This window comes from Hermetia illucens, chromosome 4, assembly GCF_905115235.1.
Source record: "Hermetia illucens chromosome 4, iHerIll2.2.curated.20191125, whole genome shotgun sequence".
NCBI lineage: Eukaryota > Metazoa > Arthropoda > Insecta > Diptera > Stratiomyidae > Hermetia > Hermetia illucens.
In genome coordinates this window covers 183,484-203,913 of record NC_051852.1, presented here as the reverse complement: position 1 = coordinate 203,913, position 20,430 = coordinate 183,484, and the positions used below count along the sequence as shown (strand labels likewise).

The following is a 20,430-nucleotide window of genomic DNA, read 5'->3' as shown; positions in this document are numbered from 1 at the left end:
TAATGTCTTTACGTTTACCCATTTTCGAATTTATATATATAATCCAAAGCACTTCTAAATGTTTATTCTTATCCGACTAAAACCACTTTCTTTTCTTTTAATTCACTTAACTTACTCTTTTTCACTTTTAACACACTCTTCTGTGGTTGACTGGTAATAAACTTTTAAATATCTGCCAAATAATGGGGAATTTACGTCGTATAAATAAGTTTAAATATATTTGTGAACATTTTGGATGACAAGCGAAAAGGAAGTTGGATGAAAAAAAGAGTCTTCGAAAAAAGGAAAATCGATATTAGAGACACTTGATAATTTTCTACTGCTTACAATCGTCACCCAAATAAGATAAAATTACCATTATTAGAAAATCCCGTAATATTATAATGTCAGCGACAAAAATTTCGAAGAAATGTGAAAAAGTCGCTGTGGTCCTAATTTAATGAACAGGGGCTGTAAAGCGTATCATCATCAACGGCGCAACAACCGGTATCCGGTCTAGGCTGCCTTAATAAGGAACTCCAGACATCCCGGTTTTACGTCGAGGTCCACCAATTCGATATCCCTAAAAGCTGTTTGGCGTCCTGGCCTACGTCATCGCTCCATCTTAGGCAGGGTCTGCCTCGTCTTCTTTTTCCACCGTAGATATTGCCCTTATAGACTTTCCGGGTGGGATCATCCTCATCCATACGGATTAAGTGACCCGACCACCGCAACCTGTTGAGCCGGATTTTATCCACGATCAGAAGTTCATAGATTTCGTCATTATGTAGGGTACGAAATGGTTCATCCTCATGTAGGGGGCCAAAAATTCTTCGGAGGATTCTTCTCTCGAACGCGGCCAAGTGTTCGCACTTTTTTTTGCTAATAACCCAAGTCTCCGAGGAATACATAAGTACAGTAAGAGCTCTGACCCTATGGTAAGACGTTTCGAGCGAAACAGTTTTTCTAAGCTGAAATAGGCTCTATTAGCAGCCAACAACCCTGCGCGGATTTCATCGTCATAGCTGCTATCGGTTGTGATTTTCGACCCTAGATAGGGGATACGAATTACTATATATTGAGCGTAAATCGGCCCATACTTTGAACCAAAGCTTGGCCAGAGCTGAACATATTTTATATAAAGGAGCACTTAACATCTGCGAGCCGCTTCGGTCACTCTGCTCCCAGTGCAGAGGTGAAGTAGCATCTGACGATTTGTCTTTGCCCTAGTAAGAAACCGTAAAGCCAGCACTGCCTAAAATTTTCACATACTCTGCTTACCAAGGAACTCACTTGCATTGTTGGAACTTTTATAAAACACTAGATATATTAGATGGCATTGAACGAACGCGGCCAAGAGTTCGCAAATTCTTCTTGCTAGGAACCCAAGTCTCCGAGGAATACATGAGGACTTGCCAGATCATGGTCTTGTACAGTAAGAGCTTTGACCCTATGGTGAGACGTTTCGAGCGAAACAGTTTTTGTAAGCTGAGCATTTTTGTAAGTATAAGCGTATACTTTATCTAAAACGGTTATATCGTTTGAAATAAAATTTTATAGGCTTATGGGAACTATAAAATCCCAGGCATACAGTGAGTGACAGGAACTTGTGTGGAGTCTAAAGGACGTTTCCCTATACAATCTGTTACATAAGAGCGTGGTCACTGTTAAATAATAACAACAATTGATTTTTCGAAAATTCGCAAATTTATTGATAATTTGGTCGTCAATACTCAATGCAAATACCTCAGTAGCAAGTCCAATCTCCTGCATTGTCAATTATGGCCTGGCACCGTCGGGGCATACTTTTCACTAGTTTTTCTGCATATTCTACCGGAAAAGACCTCCAAATTTTCCGAATTTGTCGAGAAAGTTGATCTAAATTACATGGCTTGCGTCTGCGAAGCTGCATTTTCATCAGAGCCCACACATTTTCTATGGGATTTGCATCCGGTGACTGAGATGGCCAATCTAAAGTGACAATTCCATTTTGCGCCTTCCACTCGCTACACGCTCAACTCCGATGTTTCGGATCGTTGTCCTCTTGAAGGATCCAGCTTTCATTTTTCTTTATATACTATTGCTTAGCAGATGGTAACAAAGCCTTTTGATATATTTTATTCATTTTTTCGGCATTTAAATTCTCGGTAAATGAGAACAAAGTACCGAAACCTTTGTTTGAGAAGCACCTCCAAACATGGACCTTGACGGGGTGTTTAAAAGTCCGTTGAAGCATCCTACTGGTGGAGGTTGCCCAGGCGTGTTTGATGTTCGAAAATGCCCAGAAGGAGGATTCATCAGAAAAAATTACGTTGCTCCAATCGCGGTCCAAGTTTTCCTTCGCCCATTCCACTCGTTTTTCAACGTGTTTTGTACTCAACATTGGTTTTTCCAAAGTACTGCTATATTTCAGTTTATTGGCAAGCAAGTGCCTGCGAATCGTTCCGTAAGATATGTCAACACCTTTTCCTTTCAATTTCACAGCAGCTCCACGTAAAGTCAAAGTTGGATCTTTCGAGAACAAAGCGAGAATTTTTTTTCGTCTTTTTTTTTGAGACTTTGCTTGCACTTCCGCGATCAGGAAAATCATCAACGTTACCGACCTTTTTATAGCGATTTATCCACTTGCTAACGAACTGTTTCGACTTTCCCATATATTTTGCAGCAACAGTTTGCGTTAATTTGGGTCCTTTTTCATGCAAACATAGAAAAATTGCCTCAAAGCGAGAGGCGTAAACAGCACTCATTTCGAAAAACCACTCAATTGAAGACTAAATTTGACAGAGAGCTGACTTTTTACAAAAAGCATGAAGGACTGAGGTGCCCTCTATGTCATAGAAAAAGAAACAGGACGCTCAGATTTTTTATCTACGTGTAACAGTGACCACACACTTATGTAACAAACTGTATATACAAAAACGGGGTGTAAACTTTTTTCCTATATAGTTGAACCTTAATATTTCGAACTTATTTGAAAACTTAGACAATTCGAAGCTTTCTTTTGGTCCCTGGAATTTCACAAAGTGCTGTTGTTAAAAAAATCTTTTGGATAATTTCAAAAGTAAGGTTGCCTTGAAGGAATCTCTACTCCTGTTCGAGGAATTGATCACGACACACGAAAACTCATCCGGATGGAGGAAAAAGGCTAAACTATATAAGAAAGTGGCCTCCACATGCATGAATGTATCCTATTTCACACTCAGGAATAAATAATATAAATGTAAAACAACCTCCGGGGCAGCAATGAGCAACCCCCTCTCACAGCTGCTATGCTAGGTATTTATTGAGAACCTGGAGAACGAACTCGAGGAAGCTGAGGCACTCCCGAGATTCTGGATCAGATACATGGATGATGTATTAGCAATTATCAGAAGAAGGAACAATCCTCGAGAAACTCAACCGGGCACACATCAACATCGATGGAGATATATTAGCAATTATCAGAAGAAGGAACAATCCTCGAGAAACTCAACCGGGCACACATGAACATCGATTTCACCATGGAGATCGGAAAGGAAGGGGTGATACCGTTCCTAGACTTAAAAATAATCCGGGAAAGAGGAGATTTTGAATTTGACATCTACAGGAAACCGACCCAGACACAACCAACCATAATCTACACCATAAGATTGTAGCATACAATTACATGATTCACAGTATGGTCACAATACCGCTCAATGAGGAGAGAATAAATAAAGAAATGAACTACATCCTGGAAACAGCCAAGAAAAACGAATATAACAGGAACCTCATCGAAAATTGGATCAAAAAGAAACTACGCCAGGCCTCAAGACAGCAACTTTCAACACTCTTACAGGAGGTGAACACAAGACCTAACCAATGGATAACATTAACCATTTTTGTTGTATACATTTAACTTTCCGAACCATTCGTAAGTCATGCTTCGACAAATAACACAATGGCAACTGCATCAAACTCAATCCAGCCCAACTGACAGATTTTATTTAAAAATTTTAATATTCATCAATCCATCAGTTATTGCCATAAACTATCAGTTTTCCACAATTTCGTCATTTCGTCTCCCCAAGCATGTGAAAGGGGTATGTGAAATATGCTCAAATGAAATTCATATAACTACATAACTATATCTTAGAAATTAATCAAAAAACCCCTAAATTCATCCTAGGAACATTATCGTTGATTTCTCGGGATGCAAACGCTATTTTCTTGATTGATTCCCTCCAAATCGGTGAAACGATAAACTCAAATTATAATTGTATTTGTTTGTTTGGACCAGCTGGATGTAAAAATTCATGAGTACATATCTGGTATATGCAGAAAAAATAATCAAGAAAACCCAATTCATACAGCTGAGTCATGCGGGGTATAAAATTAAAGGTCCCGATTAGTACATTCTAAAGCTGGCCTCACTTTTGACATTTGATTCAACAAGGGAATCCAGGGATTGAAAAGTTATAATTTATTTCTCAGACACGTTTTCAGAAACTACTTAACTGACCCTCAATCTGAAAATATGGAACTATACGGTGTGTAGGCCCCAAAATATTCTCAATATCGATATCTGTTTAAATGAAGTTAATAATAGAATGTTATACATTTTTTAGAAATTTACTGATACCCCCCTACAAGTTCATCCTAAAATCATGAAATGCAATAGTGTAAGAAATAATACCCGCTGACCTTACACGATCCGTATTTCATTAGTCTGCCATAAGTCAATCCATCAAAAATGGATTGATTGAAAACTGATGGACTGACGTACTTGGTAAAAACAGGACGACAAAAAAACCATTTTTGTTACTTGTATTTAAAGATCCGAACTATTCGGAAGTCATGTTTCGATTAACAACGCAATGATAACCGCAATACACTCAGCTTGTCATCGGTCCAGCCAGACTTTTTTTTTTTATAGAACATTAAAACGCCCGATTGCTGTTATCGAGATTGTTCAGCTTTAATGTTCTCTCTGAATGGAAAATATAACGGCTAGTGACAACCCATTCTTTAGCGAAAACAAACGTGTTATTATTGCATATACCTTTCTGGATACAATATTGAAGACAAACGATTATTTTGGATAATTCGTTTATCTATCTGTCACGCCCAGAGAGCTATCGTCGTAAAATTTAGCTGCAAGGTTCTTTACAAGCAAAAATAGCACGATTTTACTTCTAAGAAGGGGCTCCCTATACATGCAAAAGTGGGGTGGAATCTTTCGTCTCGAGGTACGGTTATGCATTAAATTAAAAGGTTCAGTTAGTATTTATTTAGTTGAAAAATGGAAAAGTGAATTAAAATGTAAACCCCAAAGTAAAGCAGACGTACAAAAGGCTCATATAATACGAAAGTATTTTGACGGACTGTAAATTATTGAATGGTACTTAGTGCGCCGTGCTTCGTATATTTCGCAGTATCAATCATTATTTCCACTTCCACTGTTAGTTAATTTTTTATTACTATGAATAGATTCATAATTACTTGAAGGATTTGTGGAAATTCTACTACTATTAACAGAGTTACATCAGACCAAAATTGCTTTTTAGTCAAAATTTACTGCATCCCAAGCAATTATGGAATCTTAATATCACATTAAAGTGATTAATCCGATATACTGAAGGGTCACACCAGCTGTAAATTACTAGACAAGTGGTGTTATTTAATATATTTGGATTTTTTTCTTCACTTTATTGGCTTAAAATACCCTGAAACATTCCTAGATTCCTAATCAAGGACGATCTTGTATAAAGATATTTTCGAAATATTTTTAAAATTAGTTTCTCTGAAATAACTGCTAAGAAGAAAATCGGATTTAAGCCACAAAACACTCACTTTTCAATATGGCAAAGAGACTGGGTGCAACATTACAACACCCCGAAAAAAGCTGTAAGAGCAAAATATGGTTGTAAAATGACAATTGTATGATGTTGGCAAAGCAAAATAAAGTTAAACAAACAATTTATGAACCATATTATTATGATTTCGAAAAGTTATAGTGTTTCAAAATTTCAAACGTGTTTTTCTTGAGATCACGTTTCCGAAAACGGCGAGCAATAGAACACGAAATATTTTCATCCAATCAACGTGAAAATTTAATTGTAACTTCTCCATTTGATAATCTAGTGAAGTACACACGACTACAGCAATTGATGAAGAGAACTTTTTAAGGTTTTGTTTGAAAGTTAATAGAATTCTTGCGACCACCATCTAAGAACGAATTAGTAAAATTGATGACCATAGACCAGAATAATATATAATAATAATATCCCCCTTTCCGAAATTTGGGAGGATTTTAGTTGAGCACAGATTAACACAGTACTTACAAATACTGTCTTCAATCAAGTCATTCCAAAATATCCTTGACCTTTGTGCAAATAAATCAGTAAATGCAAAACTAACCATTAAAATAGTTTATATTTCGAAATAACATGATATGGACTTTAAAAATTCAACAATACCAGTAATAAAATGCGGTACAAACACATCTGGATTCAGTTCAGCGTAACTCCCCAGCTAACATGAAGTTCATTTTTCGGTTTGTGATTCATTACTTTCTGCTTATCGCGTCTTATCACTTGATTGCAGCCGTAGTAAAAGCCAAAGTAACATATTTTAACAACGGTGAAACCCCGATCCTTTATCATGTTTACTTGCGTTTATTTAACTAAAATAAACAGAGGTAAATCCCACATTCCGAAAAAAGAAATAAAAACGTATAATTACAAGTTATTCATTTCCAAAGAAAAAGCCTGACATATTTTTCACGCTATTTTGCATTGTCAAAGGCTTGATCTAGATGCAGTCACGATGCTTTCAAATCAATATGCAACGTACCATGCTACCGTTGCTTCGGCCGACTTTTTGGTCTTTTCCTATCGATTTCAATGTTCAGACCAATCTTGGCAAGAGAATTGTTGTTAGCACAAATTACATAGCAATACCATTTAGGACGCCTGTGACAATTTTCCCACGATGCAACCCCATATCGATCGCCGATAAAAGATAATTAAATTTGACTTGCTTCGAATTGATGTCAGTAAGCCTTTTAAAAATGTTAACAAAGAATACATCATATCTGTGCAAGGAAAGTTTTCAGATCACCAATCAGTGACAAATAGCATGATGCATTGAAGTAAAATGTCAGAAGAATCTCGAATCTAAGGCGAAATATTTCAATGATGTTACCATTTATCTTGGGGTGATTATAACGACAACGGCTAGTGAGGGACTATGGCATGCCGAAGTGATATATGAACTGTCATGCTGATATAAACCTTAAGCCAAGAACACGCATCTGTTGATGTATTTTTTGTCGTGCTCCTATAGTGCTCCTATTTGTGCGAATCCATGTAACAAGGCAACGGCATTGCCATATTATCCGAAACGCCGCCATTTACGATTGATTTTGGCATCAAACTGGAAGATTTCTATTCGAAATGTAGTCTCGTGCACTAACCCCATCGCACAAATAAGAACCAAAACCGATGAAGATGCGCAGAACACAAGTGTGATCTTGACTGCCCACCGGATGTCATCTTTTTTGCCCCGTAAAAATTCAAAGTTTGCCTAGGGAGTCTTACCTCCTGTGTATAGTCTTCTTGCCTTGAATGCTAACAAAATCTCACAGGTAGGGAATGACAACGCCATGTTGTCATAGCCCTCGTCGTAAATAAATTGATTACTACTTAGGGGCTCGCCAAACCGAAAGCGGACTTGCCGCGAGGAGTAAATAGCAACCGGTTTGCCGCGGCGGACCAGTCTTGTCCGCGAAGGACTGCGGACACGTTGTGGTAAATTACAGAGTTCGCGAAGGACAGGAAAAATGGATACCGAAAAAAAGTAGAAGTTCTTCTTCATCGGACATCATCTTGGGGAAAAAAATCGCGGCGGTATACATTCAAACTAGTCCGCTGTAAACAGTCTGCTTGGCATCACCTGTCCGCGACGCACTGCGCCACTGACAGTCCGCTTTCTGTTTGGCGAGTCCTCTAATCATTTGTTAGAATAGCGTTAGGAAGTCTTACAGAGCTGTGTCAAAGCGGAATATCCTATTCGAACAAAATTTTTCCTTTAATCTTTTTGCCAGCGAAAAATAACGGAATTTGGTAGTAGGTCGAAAACCATATGGATGGCCTATAATTTCATTCAGATCTCAATTGATCATTATAACTGGAATCGTGTTAATATGTTACGATAATTTAAACCTCGGATTCTGGCACACAGTGAAGGAAGAAGCATTGAAAAGCGTTTGTTATTTAGATGAAATTATGTCACCTTTCTATTGATTTGTGGCATCAACAAATAGAAGAACACATAGATTTCGGAAAAAGTGAAATATTCATGATTTTCAAGAAGAATTGCAAAATTCTTGAGATCACCGGTAAACCTTCATCGAAAAGGAAAAGTCCAGTTTCTATACCACTAATCAACTTCGAATCATACGAGTATATATGTTTTTGAATTATACTTTTGACCAACATTTCTGAATAGTTTGAACTCTTTTCAATATATTTCTATGTATGTACACATAAACTGTTGGATATCTCCTAAGCTTCCATGCATTTGTGTAGGTGCCAACGTGAGGATATTTGGAGACACATACTAAATAAAATCGACAGAAGTTAAATATTATGTCGGCAACAAAGGAAATGCTTCAACAGGACTTTCCAGGAAAGGAAGCCGACTGGACTGAGCGCTTGCGCACTTCTGATACCGGAATTTGCCCCTTAATTTAGGAGAAAGGCAAGCTCTGTGTTACACAATACTCCGAAAGCCCACTTAGCCTTGCCGGAAAAAGGCGACACTCTCTTCGTTTCTTTGTTTGATAAAGTGTTGCGCCGACTCGACACATGATAGAGAACTTTTCTGGCATCTTTGATGTTTTTGGTAAAATTATCCCTAGGAGAAACTGAATCATGCTTCCCCTGTACTCTGGAAATAGAATCTCTTAACAAATTTTGAAGTGTCTAAGTCTTCAAAATGGGTTTTGCGAATGTAGCTACAACCGTATCCCAGTACTATTTCCAGCTGGAAATAAGTAAGTTTGAACTTGATGTTCTGTTCTGTTATACCAACTTTTCGGGTGTGGGAAAACATTTCTCCAATATAGGAAACTTGTAGATTTCATATAATCCACATTCTTGGACTACTATCTGTATTCCTGAACAGAAGCCTAGTTAGGGTAAATTGTAGATTTTTACGGGTATATTCTGTCTAACATGGTGCGCTGGATTTTACCATGTGGCGGCGTTGATATGCTTTTTGGATGCAATGTCTGCTATGGAAATATGGAGTTGATTCTTCCATGAAGCGATGGAATCGAACACTTTAGACTTTTTAGAGCATATAGTATGGAGTAGAGCAGAGTGAAGCCGCAACGGCGTAAAGCCCGATTATGCTGACGGGCTTTTGGGCTCCTACTTACTCCGTGACGACTGGCTACACAAAGTCGATGTTCGCCATCAACTCAGTTACACTCGGTACGTGTTGAAGTTCAGTCCGTGTGCTGACGTATTTCCGAGATAGTTTCAAATTTAGATTTAAACATAAAGTCGAAAAAATAAGAGAAACGACGGAAATCGCAATTGGTTTCCTTAGAAATTACGGGAAAACGAAAAATGCCGCGCTGCTTATCAGGGAACCTTGGCGAAGTGAACAGAGCATAGTATATTCCAACCACGAGTACGTAAATGTGTTCCACTGTTTTGGGTGGATGGGCTAATTTTCTTAACGTAGATCCTTTGTTTGACAAGAACGTGAAAATAAATATAAAAGATCCTCAAATAGCTCGGATATCTCTTAGGTTGAATGATTGCTTCCAATATCAATTTCGTGATTATTTGATGACTTCAAAGTGTAAATTTGTAATTCATACATGACGTTAACTCCAATGAATTCAGGTTTCTGCAAGACTATCGAAAAAATCGCGAATGTGAAACTATTAAAGCGACTCGCGAAATGCTTACAAAAACGTGAAGAACAAAAAAATCGCTCGACATTTAAATGTTACATATATTTGCAAAAAGTGAAGGGAGCTTGGTAACGAAAATCAGATCGCACTATCAGAGATTGCGAATTGTGCTAGGTAAATGCTGAGCCGCGGTTTGACTGCATACTTGTTCAGTAGGCATTTCGAAGCCAAGAGTTCGGTAGACACTCGACGGAACTAGTCTACTAAAGAGTCACTGACTGCGACCACATTACTCACTAAGTGGGAAAACTGCAGTGAAGGCAAACTGCATTGTGATAGTGACAAAATCCTGTTTGAATTCCGTAATAAGTTGATTGAGAGGAGCATTCGAAGTTAGACACTTGCTTCTGTGCAAAGTTTAAACCCCAAAGTTATGTGGGAGTATTGAAGGAAGATACATTTCTTTCTGTAATTGTTCAATCGTTTCCTGGTTTCATTACCGCGGAATAGTTTCGCGTGTGTTCATAGTTTTTCCTATTCCGCTCGTATTTTTGAGCAGAAGTCAAACGAAGCAGTGTGTGGCTTCTTAAGTGATTGTGAAAGTTTTACTATTCGTTGCGTTTAATACTCGTCGATTCGTTTGTTTTGCCTCGACAACGTCTTACTGTAGTTGTTGCACCAATTTAACTGGTCGTTTTATTACGATTTTTCAAGAGATTTCCTCACTTGTTACGGGAGCTCTAACACTGCCACCGACAATTGGCCACGATAGCTTGAGAAACGAGAGCAATAGAAACGAACATCTCCGTTTTGACTTTTTCTGCATCGGCGACCAGCAATGGAATGAGAGGTAGCAGCAGCAGACGCTGATGTTGTGCAACACTTCATGCTCGGTTCACATTTGTACGTAACTTAATTACCAGACTAGCTGCATGTAAATTTTGAACGACCTTGTTTGTGCTTCTTCGTCTATTACCTATGCTAACATGCCATTCTTCACATAATCTTAACCCGTGATCTCCCAATGTACCCCATATTAGATTGGACCTGCCGCAAAGTGCGAAGTGCATACTAAATAAACATTTAGGTGAATGCATTGATAAAACTATTTTGTTGAAGAGATTTCGGGTTATGAAGATTTACTTCGTAACAAGTGCATCAACAGCAATAAATTATTTCATAATACTATCTGCTGCCGGTAGTATATCAACACAATGACCCTTCAAAAATTTGTATTATCATTTCACTAAAACATTGATGATCATATGGTCCTCGGGTTTTAACCATATTAAACACAGCTCTAATGACATACTTATCCATACTACCCCTTTCAAGAAGGGAAATGGTATTTTGTTGCCTACTTGAGTCAGCAAGAAGTTTTCAAAATTAGCAGTCTTCACTGTCGTCAGCAACTTAAGCTGAATATTTTCCTTTAAATTATCAGCTTCGGTAACAAGTGACTACTTGTTTAAATTCGTATTTAGCGAAAAATGCTGCTGGTATTGATCCAATGTTAAATGGCTGTTTAAGCAAATCGACAGTGGTCATTAGCCTCTACAAAAGTATATGTTAAATAAAACACGGACGGGTCAATACAGTCAACGAATTCAACGGTTTCCAATTCATGCGAAAATGCAAACCTTGAGGAATCAGGCTTAGACAGTATTCGAAGTTGATTGTTTGGCATACGTAGCAAAATTACTTATTAGCTTATAAAGGGTACCTAGAAAAATATTCTATTTAGATATTCACAAAATTTCACTTACTTTTTTTGCTTTTTCATGATTTCACAAAAAAATCGCACCACTAGTGCAACTTCATATGCATTTACGGAATTTCTTTTGAATAAGACTTACGTCCAAACTTAATTGGTACCATATTTCCTCACGTCTTCTTGGATAAATATCACTGAGTTTTCTTACATAAACTCGTTGAATTCTTTTTACTTCGTGCCCGCAATTCTTTTCAAGCAAACCAAGTGATAAAGAAATCAGAAAAAGCGGTCAAGGCGGTCACGAAGTTTCAGAAACCAAAATAACTGTAGCACTCTTTCAAGGCACTCTCGATTTCATATGTATTAAGCAAATATGGTTTGTAAGTTTTCATTGTTTCTAGACAACATCACCTTTCCATTCTCTAGTTTAGGAAACGTCTTTTAGCACGTTATATATATCTTGCGAATGAATAGCTGATCGAAGTTAGTGGTCTGAGTTGAAAGTAATTATTAACTTCTTGTCATCCCAGTTTCAAGCAAAATTGTTTTTATCATTTTTGCTACTTTCCAGCCAGTTTAAATATAATATTTAAAAATTTAAGAAATTTGGTCATCTGAATTTCATTTGTATCATTGTTGTACCCTTTTTAGTGATCTTTCAGTTATTTCATGTACGAATGAGTAGGCCATTTCTGTCATAATTGATTTGATCAATTAATATGTAATTTTGACGCCGACGGCAAAATTGAAATATAGGAACCTTTTCTGTAAGCCACTGCCAGAACTGGAAATTTAAAAATGAACTTTGGTGGGTTTTAACTGTTACAATTGGTTATCAATTGTTTATTCATGGTATAGGTTACTCGTGTGCGTCCTTCGCATTGCGGGAAATTCAATTGATTATAGAGTTAATAGAATGATTAATATTTGCCTCATTATCACTTTTTTGTTTGAGTTTTAAAGCAATTGGATTTACAATGGCAGTGACTGGATGTATGCTTACCATTAAAGCCAAAATTTATACTATCAATCCAGAAATACTTCTGGCAATGATGCAAGCATGAAAACTAGATTGACTGAATTTGCTGAAATAAAATTACTTTCGATAAATAATCGGAAGAAATGCTCTTCAATAAACCAAGTAGTTGTGGAGCATATTGAAAAGATTTTTTTATAATCTAAAATTTAGTTCTTGACCCATTTTCCGAATGTTGTCTTGTGGAAAAGTCACTGAGACAATATTAATCAGCCAAATTGAAAGTTGGGGATATCGAAAAAATAGCCCCCATATCACCAGGAAAATTGAAAAATAAATATTTGCGGCGGTTCAACATCCAGTGTCTTTTTTGTTGGGTTGATTCTAAATATAATTAAAATTGAGTACTGTATTCTCTGATCGATAAAATGTGGGATCATCATAATTCATATGAACTCATATATTGATCTTTCTAGTCATGCTACTCCTAGTAACTTCGTCGAATAATGTCTATCAAACAACGACAATCTTGTTTGCAAACACAGTGTCCTTTTGATATAACCATATGCCGTCCATTTCCACATAATTGATGAGGAATACAGTGTGATACACTGAATCATTAAAAATAGTACATATAAGTTAATCGCTTGATTTGATAAAAGTAAATGAATAGCAGTGAATATTACCGTATTCGACAATATATTGGAATGTAATTTATTGATCCATGTTTCTATTCAATGAAATTAAAACAAATATAGCTTTCATAACCCACAACTGCCCTCCATAAAGTCGAAATCTGCTTAATAATATGCTAATCCCCATAATTATCTCCGGTTTTCCATCTTACTAGGTCAATATAGCTTATTCCCAACATTTTTGTTATCCCGACTTGTCCACACTTTTCAGTCGGCCGACTTCGTTTAACGAATTTCATATCATATTTATATCAATTTTAATCCAATACTGTAAACGTTCATTTTTTCCTAATTTATTGTGTTTTTACTATATTTTAGAACTATTTCTGGAACTGAGCGGACTTCTGGATTCATCCTTCGTATTTCCAAATAAAGGTATTTCTTATTTTTTCACAATCTAGCTATCAATTTCAACTGTTTAATGCTTATACATAAACACAAAACAATTTACTGATGCCGAAAAAAAATTATGCTTTCACAGAGCAGAGGATTCTCACATCTCTTGAAATTCATAAACAAAGTATATTATTGACAATTTGAAACTACTTCAGAACTTCAAATTTGAAATTCACAATTCTACATGAAACCTAATTTGCCATATAATAGGTAAAGCTCTAGTCCCTTGAGCAACCGCAATATTCCACAAAACCGCAAATATATTCACTATGGAATTACAATAAATGAACACACTAAGCTCGACAAATATAGCAATAAAAACAATATGAATTTATATTAAATGGATTTTATCCACTGAAGTTTTAATCTCGCAAATTCCATAAGTACATTTATCTATTTAATGTTCTCCTTTGCCTCCGTATGTATGCAAGGTGGCATGATGTTAAAAAAAGATTAATGTAAACCGGATTTCACACGGAAAAGTTGCTTGTATTTCATCTGCAAATAGATATATAATGCCATAAACCTTGGGGTCGCCTAAAAGTTTTTCATTAGCTCTTGAGACGACTTGTCATTGGGAAAATGCCTAAATAGACTTGAAAAACGAAAAGTGAAAAGTGATCAAAATTATAATCCTCCAGATTAAAAGTTATGATTGTTGCCTCTTAATGATTCTCTGTAACTGGCTGATAATAATTGAAGTGCAAGGAGCACCATAGTGGCTTTAATCCACTTTCAATGGAATACAATTAACCTTATACACCTTTTTCTTAATTGAAATCTCCAAAATTTATGCATTTTGGGGATGCATTTCACGCCATCAGATATATTGTTGACCCCCTCTGGGACGGTTTATATTGTGCATGGCTACATGAAACAGATGAAAAAATGCACAACTTAATTTCTCTATGCATGACTGCATGCAATGGTGATTGCAGAATGGTATAGAATTTTGTTGTATAAAGTAAGTGGTTTTTATGTACTCCAATTACATTTGCATTGCGCTAATTCTTTTCGCTTTTCAGCTTGTAGAATTGTACTATTAGGTTTACCTTTATACTTACTCAGCAAAAGTCGTAAGGATTAGGTAGAGTAGGTTGACGTTCTTTGGAATAAACACACATTCGCAAAAATGCTGGCCACTCACAAACCGATTTCTCTCGCCCTAAAGAGACGAGCATGCAACAACAATACTTTTAATGTGTTGGTTTAAGGTTTTGAAGTACCCATTTGTTCTCAAAAACCCATTAACTTTATCCTACAAATCGGTAAAACTATTCTTCAATTTCGACTTTCCATAATTAATCTTCTTTGATATTTTATGAAACATATATATATATACATATATGGTTGCCACAACCCTCTGTGTAGTCACGCGTGGTGCCTATGCGTCATCGTTGTTGGACACTAGCCCAACAAATGTACGAAGAATGTGCTTCAACTCATTCCATGAAGCATGGGTACGCTTCTTTGAAATTTTCTTTCATTCGCGGAGAAGGATCTCAGAATTCCATAATTTATGGATGGAACTTTAGGGGTTAACGGGAAAATTCTGCGGGAAGGTTGTCAAGACCGTCCGCTTTACTCCACTTGAGCGCGTTGATGACAAAGATAATTTCGTTTCTATTTGGTGGAATACACCATATGATCCACAGAAGGAAGAACTTCATCGAATGTATTACGATCAAAATCAAGGTGAAAGGGTCCTTCCATCCCTTCAGTTGCTCATCACGGTGGAAACCTATGCTTCACCTCCCTCCTTCAAGAGCACCAACGATAGTCAGTTCTTTCGTGATGAGGTTGAAAAGCGAAATTGTAACTATTTATGGTAGCTTTTGTTTCTCCCACCAAAGCAATGATCGAATTTCTTTTGCTATGACTCACACTGCGTTGAATTTCTCCTAACTTCTACGGTATCAGGATTCTAGATCATTTTGCTCATCTGCCACTCGCAGCGATCAACAAAACTCTCAGTTCCTTAAGTTCATCCAACCTACAGGTTTCCGTAACCCCTCCTAACAAAAATGAAACTATTTTGGCCATAACACGCTCAAGCGGGCCTTTCCCGAGAAATGGAAAAAGGAGATGATCCCGAATAAGGTCAAAAGTCTTGAGTGTAATTATTGAAAAGGTTCGTGTTGCTTGCTGCCGCAAAAGTACTAGCTGAAATAACCCTAAAACGCATGAAAGAACATCTTAATACCTTGTTGACAAAGAGCTGACTGGTTTCCGCTTTGGATGCTTATGTACTGATCACATCAACGCCTTGTGGATCATTATCGAACAATGTGAAGAAATACCTGCTATACATGCTCTTTATTGATTTCCAGAAGAATTGCGTCAGTGTCAGCGGGTAGTGTATCTGGAAGGCTATATGCCGGAGAGGCAGTGAACTGCTTTCATTACGAAAAAAAATAATTTAAACAACGCTTTTTAACTTTAGTAATAAAATCTTGGTTATGTGATAAACTGAAGCACAGTTTCATTGAAAATGAAGTAAGGGTAAAAGATGTTAATAAGAAGGAAGAGACTGTACGAATTGCCTATATTCACAAAGGACTCTCCTGTTACATACTGTTTCGATCAAAAAATTCTAGGAATTACCACGGCTAGGTTCGGTTTTTGTTGCTGATATGTTGCCACTTATGTTATTGACATTTCCTCCAAATCGTAACTCGACAGTTGTGAAGTTGACACTATGTTAAACAATTCTGTCTTCATGCGTATTTTCAATTTTTTACCATTTGAAAAATTGAATTGAATTTTAAACAGCGAGTTTTCGCAGCAGACATAATTTCTACGGTTGAAAAAATGACGCACTCCAAATGAGTCATTACAGGAGTAGGTCAATATTTACAACACGTAATCTTGATATCAGGCGAACAAATGGCGTGCTACGAGACAAGTCGGAAACCGGCACTTCATTTGTATGTAAGAATATTTAGTTGTTCGATGGTTACATTTGGGTTTCTGTAGTATATATGTTCTAAGTATGTCGGGACTATTCACTTTAATGTGTTATTGACATTCTATATACATATGGTGTCTTATGGTGTAGTAAATTTACAGGCATTATTATTATTTTTTTCCGAATTGTCAGAATCTCGGCAGATGTCAAGAATTCAGGCTCGGACGATCCTACCTACTTAAAATATAAACGGGCGCTGGTGGTAGTGGCAGGTGGTAGGTTAATGGGAGAATCCGTCAAGAATTCCACGCAACATCGAGTGTGTATGCAGAATGGCATATTTCTGCATGACTGTGAGAGCAGGACATGAAGAGAGACCGTGTAAGGAATTTGGTACGATACCTGTAGCAATATTTTGGGAACTTTTACAGCCACTTACTCGAGACGGCATATTTCTCATAGTTCACCTTTTTTTCCATGTATTTTCGTTCAATGTTGCTATCATGGGGGATAGCAACGGAGCGACCCGTTTTCTCAACTAACAGCACGTCAGGCTTGTTGTGTGGTATATAGCGATCAGTTAGAACTTGCCAGTCCCTTTACATGTCGTAAATAGAACTATCAAGTACTACCTGCAACTCATATCGATAAACCGGACATATTCCCGTGATCAGCCCACGCTTGTATACAAGATTGTGATAAATCAGCTTACAACATTATGCCTGTTTGTTTATTGCACCGGTGTCATAACAGTGCGACCAAAAATAAAAAAAAAATCTACACTGGTCGTTCTCCACCCGCTCTTTCATTATGAGCTTTTATAAGCTCGTCTGGCGGCCAAGAACTCCTCAATGGCACACTTAAATCACTCCGTCACAGCAAAAAGCCATCTGTTCGACAAATGGCTGCCAAAGAAAATCTATTCGACAAATGGCTGCCAAAGAAAATTCACCTCTTTACCGTACATTGCCTTCGACTTCCATTCATCGATCCGCTCTTGATCTAACTTCACCACAATCAGAGGATTGAATTGATCCTTTAAGTTAAATGGAGTCAGTCTGTCTTAAAAACAGGTGCATGCAAGGGACTCGCCTGCTTTTTGCAGTAAAAATAAGCCCGTACAGAGTCGACTTGTCGATGATGCTGTGCCGTAATATCAACCATGCCTCTGCCTCCGATGTAACGAGGAAAGTTCATCCGCTACACGGCAGAGTTTGGATGGTGCATTCAAAATTTGGACATAGTAGCCCGTATCCGCCGCTGGACATTTCCCAGAGCGGCCTTCGTCCACGGCAATATTCCGAATGCATACCCCAGTGGAGGGATAGCGAATATGTTCAGGGCGCTTATTTTATTCTTCTCCGAGAGATGCGTTTTCAGTACTAGCTATACACGTCGAGCACGGGTTCTTTGCAGAATTTTCAGATATTTGTAGAAGTTTGCCTTGGTAACAGCTTGGATGTGAGAGTCTCTAATGCTATGTCCGGCATGCGACTCATGATGACCTTTGGGTCCAGATATCACGGCTAAACGTATCTACAATTCGCAAGGTGGTCATAAGTACCAAAATACAGCTTCATATCATTTAAGTACATCAAGTGTGTCAGCTCACACTTGCACGTAGGCCATATTTGATTGCGGAACCATACCCTCTGGCATCATTCACTAGCCATGAAAGGGAGTTCAGTACCATGCAAAACCAAAGGAGATTCAACGACTCCCCCAAGAAGATGCCCCTCCGTATACGGATGGGCTCTGAGGTATTGGCACCCTCAGATGAACGCACTGATAAGGTGGTATGTCACCCTTTACATGACTAAATATGTTATAGTACCATATCCTTAACTCATTTGATGTTATATATGGGAATATATATTTAAAATCTCGCTAATTTTTAATCGATTCCCTTTTATTCAATATAAAAAGGTAATGGGCTGTTGTTGACTCTAAACTCTACAAAACCTTTTTGGGGGGCGGTATAAAAGCCAAAATACGTAGGTTCATAATTCGTGGGTCAAATATTCGAATTTTATGAAAGTTCTAAAACTACTCCTCTTTTCGACTTTATTTTCGATAATTTGTTCTAAATTCCCAATACTAATGGGTAGCAAAAAATCCAAAATCAGTGGTGGCAGATACCATTGAATACCAGTTTTATTTCTTGTTGAAAGTTGTTCTTGATGAAGCAATAAAATTTACATTTTCCCGAGAATGAAAATGATAACATTTTTCCCTTTAAAATTATGTCATGTTCCTACTGAAATGTTAAAGCTAAGTTATCCTCATATCCGCCCTATAGCAACACGTTTCACTGTTAAATCTCTATCACGAAAATATACCGTTAAAAACTCCACCGGTAAACTTCGGCGTGGCATTATAGGAAACACATACAACTTCATCTAGAGTTCACATCTCTCATCAGATGTAATCTGATTAGAAGTTTTCCCAGAAGAGGATGCTTCATGAACTCAGTCATAATAAATGCCCAAACTCGTTTCATTCTTTCGGTGTCTGTATGGTCCTGGGTTAATCTGAGATGAGCTTTCATCCGCTTTCCAGAATCTAGCATTTTTGGGAGCAAACTTTTTTATTACCATAATCATATATTAACCACCATACATAAAATATGACACTCCTTACGCGCGTCAACTTCATAAAAATAACGTTGTTCCAGTAATGTGAATAATACACATGTCCAATTTAAAAGTCGTCATGGCGTGTACGAAGGAGGCGAATATAAACATACATAAATGGGAACTTTTCTGGCCAGGAGAAGGCTATAGAGGATGTACAAAGGAGAATATTATATATCATCCAAACTACGGCGTCATATGTTCCAACAAGCATACTTCATATTTCAATATATATTTAAACTGCTTACTCGAGTTCGTATGATATTTGAGAAAAGTCGCGGGAGACTGGTTGGGGTAGGAAACACGAAAAAGCTGGAAAAATGGGTTATACAAAATACCTTCCATTGGTCGAGGACATAATAGGTCCTGTTACATATCATTATGGAAACCCCATAATTATTGAGATGGGGACTAAGCGAGGAAAATTGGCTGTTAACTTGACTAATTAATACAATGTGGTTTTGTCTTCTCTGAAGTCACTTGATGACTTATATTCAATCTAAATTGTCATATACGACTATGCCGTGGTGTATAATTTTCCAAGGAACTAATTGGCTTATAACCATGGCAGACTCCCTTGAGAAATGCCAATTATCAACAAAGTGAGGCTGTGAGTATAAAATTAGGGGAAAAGGCGACGAAATCGCTTGTGAATAGTAGTAGAAGAATAAATTTAAAATGTTCTAGGCAGAATGCTGTGCTACTTTGTTTTATAATCAAAACGTAACGTGAGCGTGAGTGGAAAGTTGGAAGCTAGGAATCCTATCGTGTATTTCAAATTTATTTGGGAGTCGAAACCTGAAAGGATGGTTCTTATTCAAAGAACGAAACGTTCAACTCGATCTAGTTTCTAATGTTAGATGTTTGGTTCGTTAGATTGACGATTGCCAAAGAAAGCCGTTTTGACAACACATATGTAGATAACCAAGAGTTTAATGTCGGAATCAATAAGGAGGAAAGTAGCGAAAATATCTTTCTTACAACGTTATATATGTAGTCAGAATCAGTGTACGTGGCATGGTGGCGATACCACAAAAGCGTAGTCGTACTGTCTCCATAAAATCCATAAATTTTCTTTTATGTAATTATGTTGCAAACTTGCTTTAACTGCGGGCGTATATTTTTTCCTAACTTGGACTACAAATCCCCAGCCCCAACAATTTTTACGCGTTGCTTAAGTGATAGTGGCGTGGAAAATGCGGCGAAAATAACTTCTTGTTACTGCCGAGAGCTAACATCA

The 20,430-nt window shown here is 37.4% G+C and overlaps 1 protein-coding gene across 3 annotated transcripts in view; it reads left to right on the top strand.

The window, feature by feature from the left end:
- LOC119654731 (furin-like protease 2) overlaps positions 1-20,430 on the top strand; it is an 85,048-nt gene that overhangs the window by 3,133 nt on the left and 61,485 nt on the right. For 2 of the 3 annotated variants that reach the window (XM_038060259.1, XM_038060263.1), the window contains exon 2: positions 13,572-13,628. The gene's annotated coding sequence lies outside the window, so the exon portion shown is untranslated. Of the gene's footprint in view, positions 1-9,677; positions 10,772-13,571; positions 13,629-20,430 lie in introns of those variants that run through there. The other variant, XM_038060260.1, reaches the window with a different exon arrangement.